Source organism: Petaurus breviceps, unplaced genomic scaffold (assembly GCF_028583685.1).
Source record: "Petaurus breviceps papuanus isolate PSGF00001 unplaced genomic scaffold, PetGlider_PUasm1.0 229, whole genome shotgun sequence".
NCBI classification, from domain to species: domain Eukaryota; kingdom Metazoa; phylum Chordata; class Mammalia; order Diprotodontia; family Petauridae; genus Petaurus; species Petaurus breviceps.
The window spans coordinates 10,567,194-10,577,083 of NW_027185903.1; the positions used below are offsets into that span (position 1 = coordinate 10,567,194).

General features: G+C 34.6%; 1 non-coding gene across 1 annotated transcript; it reads right to left on the reverse strand.

Annotated features, from left to right (window-relative positions):
- Window positions 1-8,351: 8,351 nt before the first annotated feature.
- Window positions 8,352-8,433, reverse strand: TRNAL-UAG (transfer RNA leucine (anticodon UAG)). Its single transcript has one exon. It is a non-coding gene; the product is annotated as a tRNA-Leu (tRNA).
- Window positions 8,434-9,890: the final 1,457 nt, after the last annotated feature.

Consider the following 9,890-nt stretch of genomic DNA (forward strand, 5'->3'; position numbering starts at 1 on the left):
TTTTATGAAACACACACACACACACACACACACACACACACACACACTCTTATCAATATTATGTTGCATATAACTGGGAAATAAGATATACAGGCCGTGCGGCATAGAGATTCACCATGAACTACTAGAAAGCTAGAGAGGGTATGGGAGAAGATATGGGAGAGAGCAGATTGGAGGAGGGCATATCCAGTGGGATCTCTATTTTGTGGTGGTGGTTAGGGGAAAAATGGGGAGAAAATTTATAACTCAAAATCTTGCAGAAATGAATGATGTAAACTGGAAGCTTATAAAGTATTTGATTAAAAAAATTGATTTGAATTCATTCTTTTCTCTTGTCCAAAAAACTCATATATCGGCATATGCAGACTTGTCTAATTTGTTTCCTAAGATTTGTTTTATCTGTTGAATAGTTAACCTTTTCCTACCTATCCATGGTTATAATAGATATAGCATTTCATTAACTTCTAATGTTTTCAGAAGGAAATTTTGAATATTTAGATCAGTGATCCATCTATAACTTATTTTGGTGGATGACATGAGATAAAGATGCTATCCCATTTTATATATAACATAATAATTAAATTTCTCCATCAATTTCTCCCCTTTTATTTTGCATTTTTGAATCTATAAAAATAGTCTAATATATTTGTGTGTGTGTGTTTTCCCTTCAGTTTTACTTTTGAAAGATATAATTTATTCTATTAATCTATTTTTCTAATATTTATCCTAAAGGTATGATAATTATGGATCTATTAATAGTCAGTCCAGTTAAGACTTTTGGGGCATACTACTTTCTCTTGACGTCTTGACCTTTTATTCTTGAATATGCATTTTAAGTATGCTTTTATAAAATTCTGAGCAGTATCAATCAGTACTTCCATTGATAATTTAACTTCATCATTATTCTATTGATTTAGTTAATGAAATGCTATATCTATATTATGATCAGTGAATATTTCTTCAAATATTTAATTTTGTAATATTTTAATAATTACTTACATTGATAATAGTTAGTACTTGAATATTTGGTACCTTTTATACTTGGAAATGACATTTCCCTTTTTATCAATTTATTCTGCCTTTCTTTTTAGTTTGTTATTGAAAAAAGCAAACAACAAATTGATTAATTCTGCCTATTTTTTAGTTATATATAGAAAACTCATTATTCTTTTAGTTTTATTTTATGTTCCATGATTATATATATATGTATATATTTATATATGTATATAGCATTGTCTCAGTTAACTTTTGACTCTATCTTTTAGTTTATGAAATAATCTACCATATCATTTGCAAATAGAAATATTTAGAATTATCTTTACTGATACTCATTACCTTAATTTATGCTCTGACCTTATTGTCAAGACTTTATAGTCTATCTATATAGTATCTATAAAACTCTAGCAAATTCCCTTAATTGAGGGGTTATTGACATTTTTTGTGTCTTAGACTCCTTTAGCAATCTGGTAAAGACTTTTCAGAATAATGATTTTAAGTGCATATTATCAAAATACCACATATTTCCAAGAAAACGAATTCATGGACTCCAGGTTAAGAATCCCTTCACTAAAGCATTGATACATTTTTCTATGATTATTATCATGTGTTCTGGAAGGCTATGCAATGACACATAGCACTTTCTATCATGCTAAAAGGAGCTTGAAAATAGACCTAGTCATAGATGCCCGCATAGACAAGTAGAGAGAGGTTTACCACCAGCAGTCTAGCCATTTGTTGATGAATCCGTTGGATAAACCGATCCATAAATCCAAGAAAAATATAAAACTGCCTTCAGTTCTTGCGACCCCTCTTATGCTTTTGTAGTGATGGTGACCGAGTGGTAAAAAAGGGGTGAGAGTTTTAAGATATCATAGATTCTAGATCATGTGTAAATTTTAACTTTTATTTCTCTAAATTTGAATTTCTTAAGACTTGCATGAACTGATATCGAGTGAAGTGAGCAGAACCAGGAGAACATTGTACACAGTAACATCAACATTGTGCAATGACCAACTTTGATAAACTTAGCTCTTCTCAGCAATGCAATGATCTAAGACAATTCCAAAAGACTCATGATGAGAAATCCTATCCATAATCAGAGAAAAAATTATGGTGTCTGAATGCAGATAGAAGAGGAAGAATGAGAGGAAGAGAGAAAAATTTGGAACCCCAAATGTTATTAAAAAATGAATGTTGAAACCTATCTTTACATGTAATTGGAAAGAATAAAATACTGTTTATAAAAAGAAAAAAAAAATGAGTCCTTACCTAATGGCCAGCACATAATATGCTAATGGAGGGCCTGAATTAAATCAATCTTGACATTCTTATTGTAAAATAAAGTAGAAGACAAAAGGAAGGCTGATGTAGGATTTTCCTTGGAGAAGCAAATGGAGATCTTGGCAGAATAAGTGCTTTCATTTTGCTTAGACCTTGAGGCTAGAACTTGGACTGATGTGTGGAAGTTATTGGTATGCAGAACTTCCAGTTCAATTTAAGGAAAAATTTCCTAGCAAGTAGAATTAACTCCAAATTTAATAGGCAGCCTCAGGCAGTAGTGAGTTCCCTAGCAATGGACAGCTCCAACTATAGGGTGAATAACCAATTATTGGAAATGCCTTAGAGAGCATTCATACATTCAGCTAAGTTTGGACCCACTGACCTCTGGAATTTCTTTTGAATATTCTGCATTCTGAGATACCTCTCACTGAATTACAGTAGCTTCTTGAATCCCATATGACTCATTGAGTATGAAGCTGTTGATGACTCTCTTCTGAGGACAATTTGTGAAAAAGAATTGGGAACAAGGGTTGTGTTCCCCATGCTGCAGTCTAAACGAGACACCTCTTTAACCACTTGGGGAAAAAAGGTTAAGATGAGAAGTCACACGGCTTTGAAGAGGGAAAAGACATTAAGGAATTTTTCAGTTCTGACATGGTCAAAGTCTTTATCTTTATTGGTCTCTAATGCAGAAATAATAGAGCCAGCAGTAGACTCCAAGAAAAAGAGAACTTTTTTTTTTTTTTTAGTTTTTGATACATATAATAACTGGAAATGTTTTAGTAATGATGTATTGGCATTTTGCCTTATATTTCCTGGTAAAGCCTGGTTAATGGACTTTTCCTATAGCAATTTTGGGTGCTAACATGAATTCTCCAAATGCCAACTAAATTCTTGCCATACTTACCTTGATTTTTTAAAAAATCTATTTTAAGGAGAGGCACTGGTTCTGGAGTCAGGAGGACCTGAGTTCAAATCTGGCCTCAGACATTTAACACAAAAACTAGCCATGTGACCTTGGGCAAGTCACTTAACCCCAATTGCCTTCCAAAAAGCAAAAAAAAAGAAAAATCTATTTTAAAACAGGAATTTTTATGTTATGAGTGGAGGCATGGCACATGATTAGGTAATAATAGGCAAATAATTAAAAAAAAGGCAATAATAATTAGGTCTGGTTTAGAGCAAGGAAGACTTGGGTACAGGTTTTACTTTGAATACATTTTACCTGTGCAATTCTGAACAAAGTACTGAATCTTGGTGATCTAGGAAAGACTCTGAAACTCTAAGCTTAATAATGCATTGGTAGAGTATGTTTATCTGACTGTTTCCTGTTCCCATGTAAGCAGAGAGTCAATCTCTTACCTTATCTTTTGTATTCTGTCAAGTATAAAATGTTCCCATTTTATTAAGTCGTTGTTAAAATGAAAACCCAATGACATTTGTAATTTGAAGCTACAGGCCATAATTCAATTCTTGACAAACTTGAGGATCTTCATAGAAGTTAGAGATTCAGTGTCAGATTTTTATTCATAGTTTACTTTTCTGTGTACCTTATTTATACCTGGTACTCATCACTGATCACTGCAAAAGGCTTCTGGATGATCTCCCCACCACAAATCTCTCCCCACTCCAGTCAATCCTTCACTCAGTATCAAAATGATCTTCCTAAAATGCAGACTTAGTCATGTTATCCAATACTCAATAAACTCCATCACCTTCAGGATCAAATATAAAATTCTCTGGCATTCAAGGCCCTTCATCACTTTTTCTCATCCTTCTAATCTTATACCTTACACCCTTCCTACCATGTATTCTGCTCTCCAGGGACTTGCTATCATGCCTTCTTGTTGTTCCCCCAAACAAGATAGTCCATCTCTTGGCTACAGGCATTCTCACTCCTTGGAATGGTCTCCCTTCTCATCTCTGCCTCCTGACTTCCCTGAGTTGCTTCAAGTCCCACTGAAAATATCATTTTCTACAGAAATCCATTTGCCAGTCCACCTTAAAGAATGGTGATTCTTTTAATGTTTTCTTAGCAACAGGTGAGCATTTGAGTCTGTTATCTCCTGTTTTCAATAAATAACTACCCTTTTTTCTTTTTTCATCACATTGCCAGGATGTTATTTTACTACCTGGATGATATTTTTTACTCCCCTTCTTAAATGTAAGTCATCATCAGAAATTTGTTGTAATCGAATTGTGCCCATTATACACCCTTTATTCCAATCACAGTTCTTATTCCTTATCAATTATTGTGTTCCATGAATTCCAGGAATATACCATCACCAGGAGTATAAGGATATTTAAAAATGTCAAGGTTGGCTGCTAGGGAGTCACTTGGGAAAAGTGAAAGATCTGGATAATTCCTCAAATGCAATCCAGACCTCACATCCTAATTTTCACTTCTTTCCCCAGCTCGTCATTCATCTGTAGGGTCTGTCCAAGTTTTATGTACTCATGAAATGATGTTGTGGGCTGACTTATACAATAGGCATTCTTCATCCATTTTTCTTTTGCCTAGGTGGCTTGTGAAGTCATTTTGATTGGTCCTTGCTTCACTGGGTGGCCTGTACTATCCTGGGCTTGATATAATCAGTAAAATGTCATTCACAAATAAGAGCATCTAGAAAATCTCAGAATCTAAAAGAGAGTTCTTAACATGGGATTCTATGAATTGCTTAAGCATTTGATAATGGTATTTTAATATAATATATTTAACTTAGTATTGTATTTATTTAATTAAATTTTAAAAATAATTTATAAGAATATAATTTTAATATAATCTTTAACCTTTGTAATTTTAATATATTTTCTTATGCATTCATAATTCTTACGCATTCATTATTCTGAGGTGTCTTACAGACTTCACCAGACTTCTTGAGAATCCATCACACACACACATTAAGAATCTCTGATCTATAGGAATTTCTGCATTTTCTGATATGAAAATAATATCTTCAAACATCATTTCACCGGTGAACCTGTCAGAGAATAATTGAAGAAAGTTATCTCCGTAGTTGCATCTAGCAAGGAATCTGTTATGATTTTATATTGTGGTAATTTTTTTTTAAAGTTTAAACTTAACTGTGGCTCTGTGTTCCTGCGTAAGATGGCCTACCTCTTTAGTATTCTACTGTCCTGCTCACTTATGGTTATGATTAGAAGATATCATACCCCATAATTATACAATAGCAGCTTCTTATATTTAATTCCGAGTCTGTCCCTGTCTGTGATAATGTAGGCAATACCTGGATGGGAATCCTGCCTTGTCCACTTTCATTAAGTCCTATGACCCTTTTGTTATGTTGACTGATAAGTTGCATTTCTGTGGAGGTGAGGAAACACCCAGCTATCCCTTTCCCCAATCATTTAGGAGGAGGAACACTGGCAAAGGCAAGCCCAAGAGCAGCTTCTTTTCAGGATCATCAAGCTCTTCCTTCCATCCTTCTACAATGGCTTAATCATTAACCCGGGGTTCAAGAAGCAGCCTAATGTATCCCTCCCATGCCCTGGTTTTAGAGATGTAAGTTACTTCACTAATTTTGAAGGTGTCAGTTACTGATTTGGCTCCATTTAACCCTTGTTCCTCCCATCCTTAGATGTTTTCCCTTAAACTTTTAGCCTTTCCTTTGTGCACAATGAAATGTGATATAGCAGATGCTTACTGTACTAAGCATCTACTGAGCGGTCTGATTCTTTTATGAAACCTCCCTTAACATAACTTTCTAGCAGTCTTAGGCCATAGTGAATGGCTTTCTGGTCACCAAGGACAAAAAACATGTCCATTCACATCGAGTCAGGGCTTTTCAGTTTTGGTGGATATTCTTAGGTTAAGCTTATCACTCCACTGTGTCCTGCTGATCAGAAGGGTTTCCATGTGGAATTGAGGGCATCCTAATCAAACTAAGTGCTAGAATATATGTTTTGAGTATCTTTTCTATGCTTTGGCTAAGGAAAACTCTTTTTGTTAACTGTTGAATGACCTAACACCTTTGTTTCAGAATCAGATTTGAACAAAGTACTGGTCTTGGTCAGGTTGACCCCTAAAATTGAGGATATTAATGTAAAGAATGAAATAATTCTTACTTTTAAGGGTATGAACAGCAAGCTAATGTGATTTTGCAATCAACTAGTCAGAATAGCCTCTATTTTAACTAATCCTGAAGGGAAATTTAGCTGATCATATTTTCTTCCAAGGATTCTTAATTCATGCTGTGAACTGCCCCTTCTTTTCTTTGTATAACATTAATACCTACTTATCTTTGTGCTCACACACTTCTTATATCAGAAGATTATCCCACATTATTATTTTTTTTTGGAGGGGTGAGGCAAGGCAATTGTGGTTAAGTGACTTGCCCAAGGTCACACAGCTAATATGTGTTAAGTGTCTGAGGTTCTATTTGAACTCGGGTCCTCCTGACTCCAGAGCTGGTGCTGTGTTCACTGTGTCACCTAGCTTGCCCCTCCCATATTATTTTTTAGAACTTAGATTAGATGATGGGACCTAAAACTTTTAGCTACTCTTTATTTTGCATTGATACCATTTGAGATAAATGGATACTGAAATGAAAAACATTATTTAGTATGCTTCAGCAACAAACACAGTTTCTCAAAAAGACATAGCTTGATAGCTAGAGAACATAGTTATTATAACTCTTTCCCAGGGTACTTTAATTAGATTTGTATTGTCTTCATTGTATAGTTTATTTGAAGGAACTTAAAATACTTAAATTGCCAATTTTAAAAATATAAAGAATTTTTAATATTTGAACATCTCTTACATATGAGTGAATCTTCACAGTTAACTATGGTCTTTTTTTTTTTTTTTGCCTTTTGGAGGGAAATTGGGGTTAAGTAACTTGCCCAAGGTTACATGCCTAGTTTTTTTCTGTGGGCGTTAAGTGTCTGAGGCTGGAACCAAACTTGGGTCCTCCTGACTCCGGGGCTGGTGCTTTATTCACTGCACCACCTAGCTGCCCCAGTTTACTATGTTCTTAAAACTCTAGGATGGTGACAACATGATATTTGGAAACTGTTCACAGAATAATGATGCTCCAAAGAATGTGACTAGAAGGAAAAATAAACAAAGAAATGCAATGTCCTTTCTTGAAGAAATATATTTCTTCAAGTTTCTTAGACACTGAATTCAGATAGAATTCTTCATCATCAGAAAAAACACATAGGACTGAATTCACGAAGCAGAACATTTCTAAGACATAGTAGCTTCCTCTCCAAACAAGGGTTTCCCTATTCCCTGTCAGTGGCACAACTATTCACTCCTTTCTCCCAAGCTCCATACCTTGGACTCATCTTGGAATATTCTATCTTTGTCACTTTCTATACCTTAGTGACCTTGAGAAATGTACTTCATCTCTCTGACCTAGAGTTTCCTCTTCTGTCTAGTGAAGGAGGTGAACTAGATGACCCTTAAGATTCTTTCATTCCAAATAAGAAGCTATGATAACATGAGTTATGTAATCTTGCCTTTTTTCCCTTGCCAACTTGGCATATACATCCCCTTCTTTCAACATCTATTTTTAAAATTTTGAATTCCAAATTCTCTCCCTCCCTCCAGTTCCTCTTCCACCCACTGAGAAGTCAAGCAATATGATTTCCATTATACATGTGAAGTCACACAAAACATTTCTCTATGTCATGTTACAAACAACAACAAAAAAAACAAGAAAAATGCTGAAAATGAAAAACAATGTGCTTCATCCTGTATTCAGAGTTCACCAGCTTTCTCTCTGCACGTGGATAGCATTTTTCTTTATGAATCCTTTGTAATTGTCTTGGATTACTGTATTCACCACCGCTAACCCTAGTAGAGATTTTTGTTAAAACTTTACTTATTTAACTAACCTTCTGTAAGTTTTCCATCTTCCTGTCTCTCTTTTTCTAATCTATTTTTTTATTTTTTGCTTTTTGGAAGGCAATTGGGGTTAAGTGACTTGCCCAAGGCCACATGGCTAGTAAGTATCTGAGGCCGGATTTGAACTCAGGTCCTCCTGACTCCAGGGCCAATGCTCTATTCACTGTGCCACTTAGCCTCCCCCAAATTATATCCATTCTAGAAGTAGTGGGATTCGAACCCATGCCTCCAAGGAGACTGGAGCCTAAATCCAGTGCCTTAGACCACTTGGCCATGCTACCTGTGCATTAATCTATTTCTTTTAACCTTGCCAGAATAAACTTTCTTATATAGAGATTTGATCATAACAACCCTCCTCAATAATCTTCAGAGGTTTCACAGTATTACCTAAGTATAGTTCAAATGTCTCTTCCTGGCATTTAAGACCTTCACTAACCTGGTACCACTCTACCTTTTTGGTATATATAAATCATACACACAACTTTTTATATGCAACCAGTATAACAGCAAAACTGGATCCTGCCTAATGAACATACACTGTACTCTCACATCATCATGTTTTTACTTAACCATATCCTATGTTTGAAATATCATCCCATCCCCTTTTTTTCTGTTGAATTCCTACCCACCCTTTTAAGTCCAGATTAGGTGACTCTTTCTTTGTAAAACCTTTTTAACCTCACCCCTCAAACTTCATCCAGCATATTTTTGGATTCTTGGATAATTTTATCATGTAATATTGTATATTATCACAGACTAAGTCAGTGGGCTCTTTAGCATATATCATAAAGAATGAAACAGGACTATGAGAAAACTGGTTGGAGAACAGTTAAATTTCTATGCATAGGAAGGGTTGAGTGATTATAGAATCATATAAATTTTTAAGTAAGAAGGAACCTCAGTGGCCACCTACTTCAATCCATGTCCAAAAGGAATCACTTCTATAACATACCTAATAAACAGAAACTTCTGCTTAAAAACTTCTACTGAGGAAAACCTATTCTCTCCTGGGCAACTCATTGCATTTTTGGACAACTCTAATAATTAGAGAATTATGGTAGGTTTAAATGAGATAATGGGTAGAAAGCGCTAAGCAAGGAAACATTAAAGTGTTATATGTATATATTAGACTGCATATTTCAATCTGTTATCATCATTATTATTAATTACTTTTCATCTTTAAGTTTGTTTATGTCAACTCCATCCTAGACTAAAAGCTACATGGGGAAGGGATTGTGATTTATCTCAACTTTTTATCTTCTCCAGTACCTAATACAACACTCAACATACAAGACATGTTTAATAAAGTTTTGCTGCAATATATTATCTTGTGTTGTATGTTTCCTTAAAATCTTTCCTTAATTTTTTTTTCTTTCCTTGATTCTGGGGAAAAAAAGTCTAATTATGGTCTTTAACACGACTTATCAGTTGAATATTGAAGCTCCCTACCACAAGACAACATCCACTTGTTGCCATAATTTATCTATGCTATTTTCATTGACTAAGGTGATTTCCCTCTCCATTTTTCTATCAGAGACTAAATGAACATATATATATATATATATATATATATATATATATGAAGAGAGTATATCTGCTATGCAAAAATAAAATCCTTTAATCACTGGTGCCAAATTTGTCCTTATTCATCCTTTTGAGGTTATGTATTCCTTAAAGAAATGTCTTCTCTATGTGTGTGTGTGTGTGTGTGTGTGTGTGTGTGTGTGTGTGTGTGTGT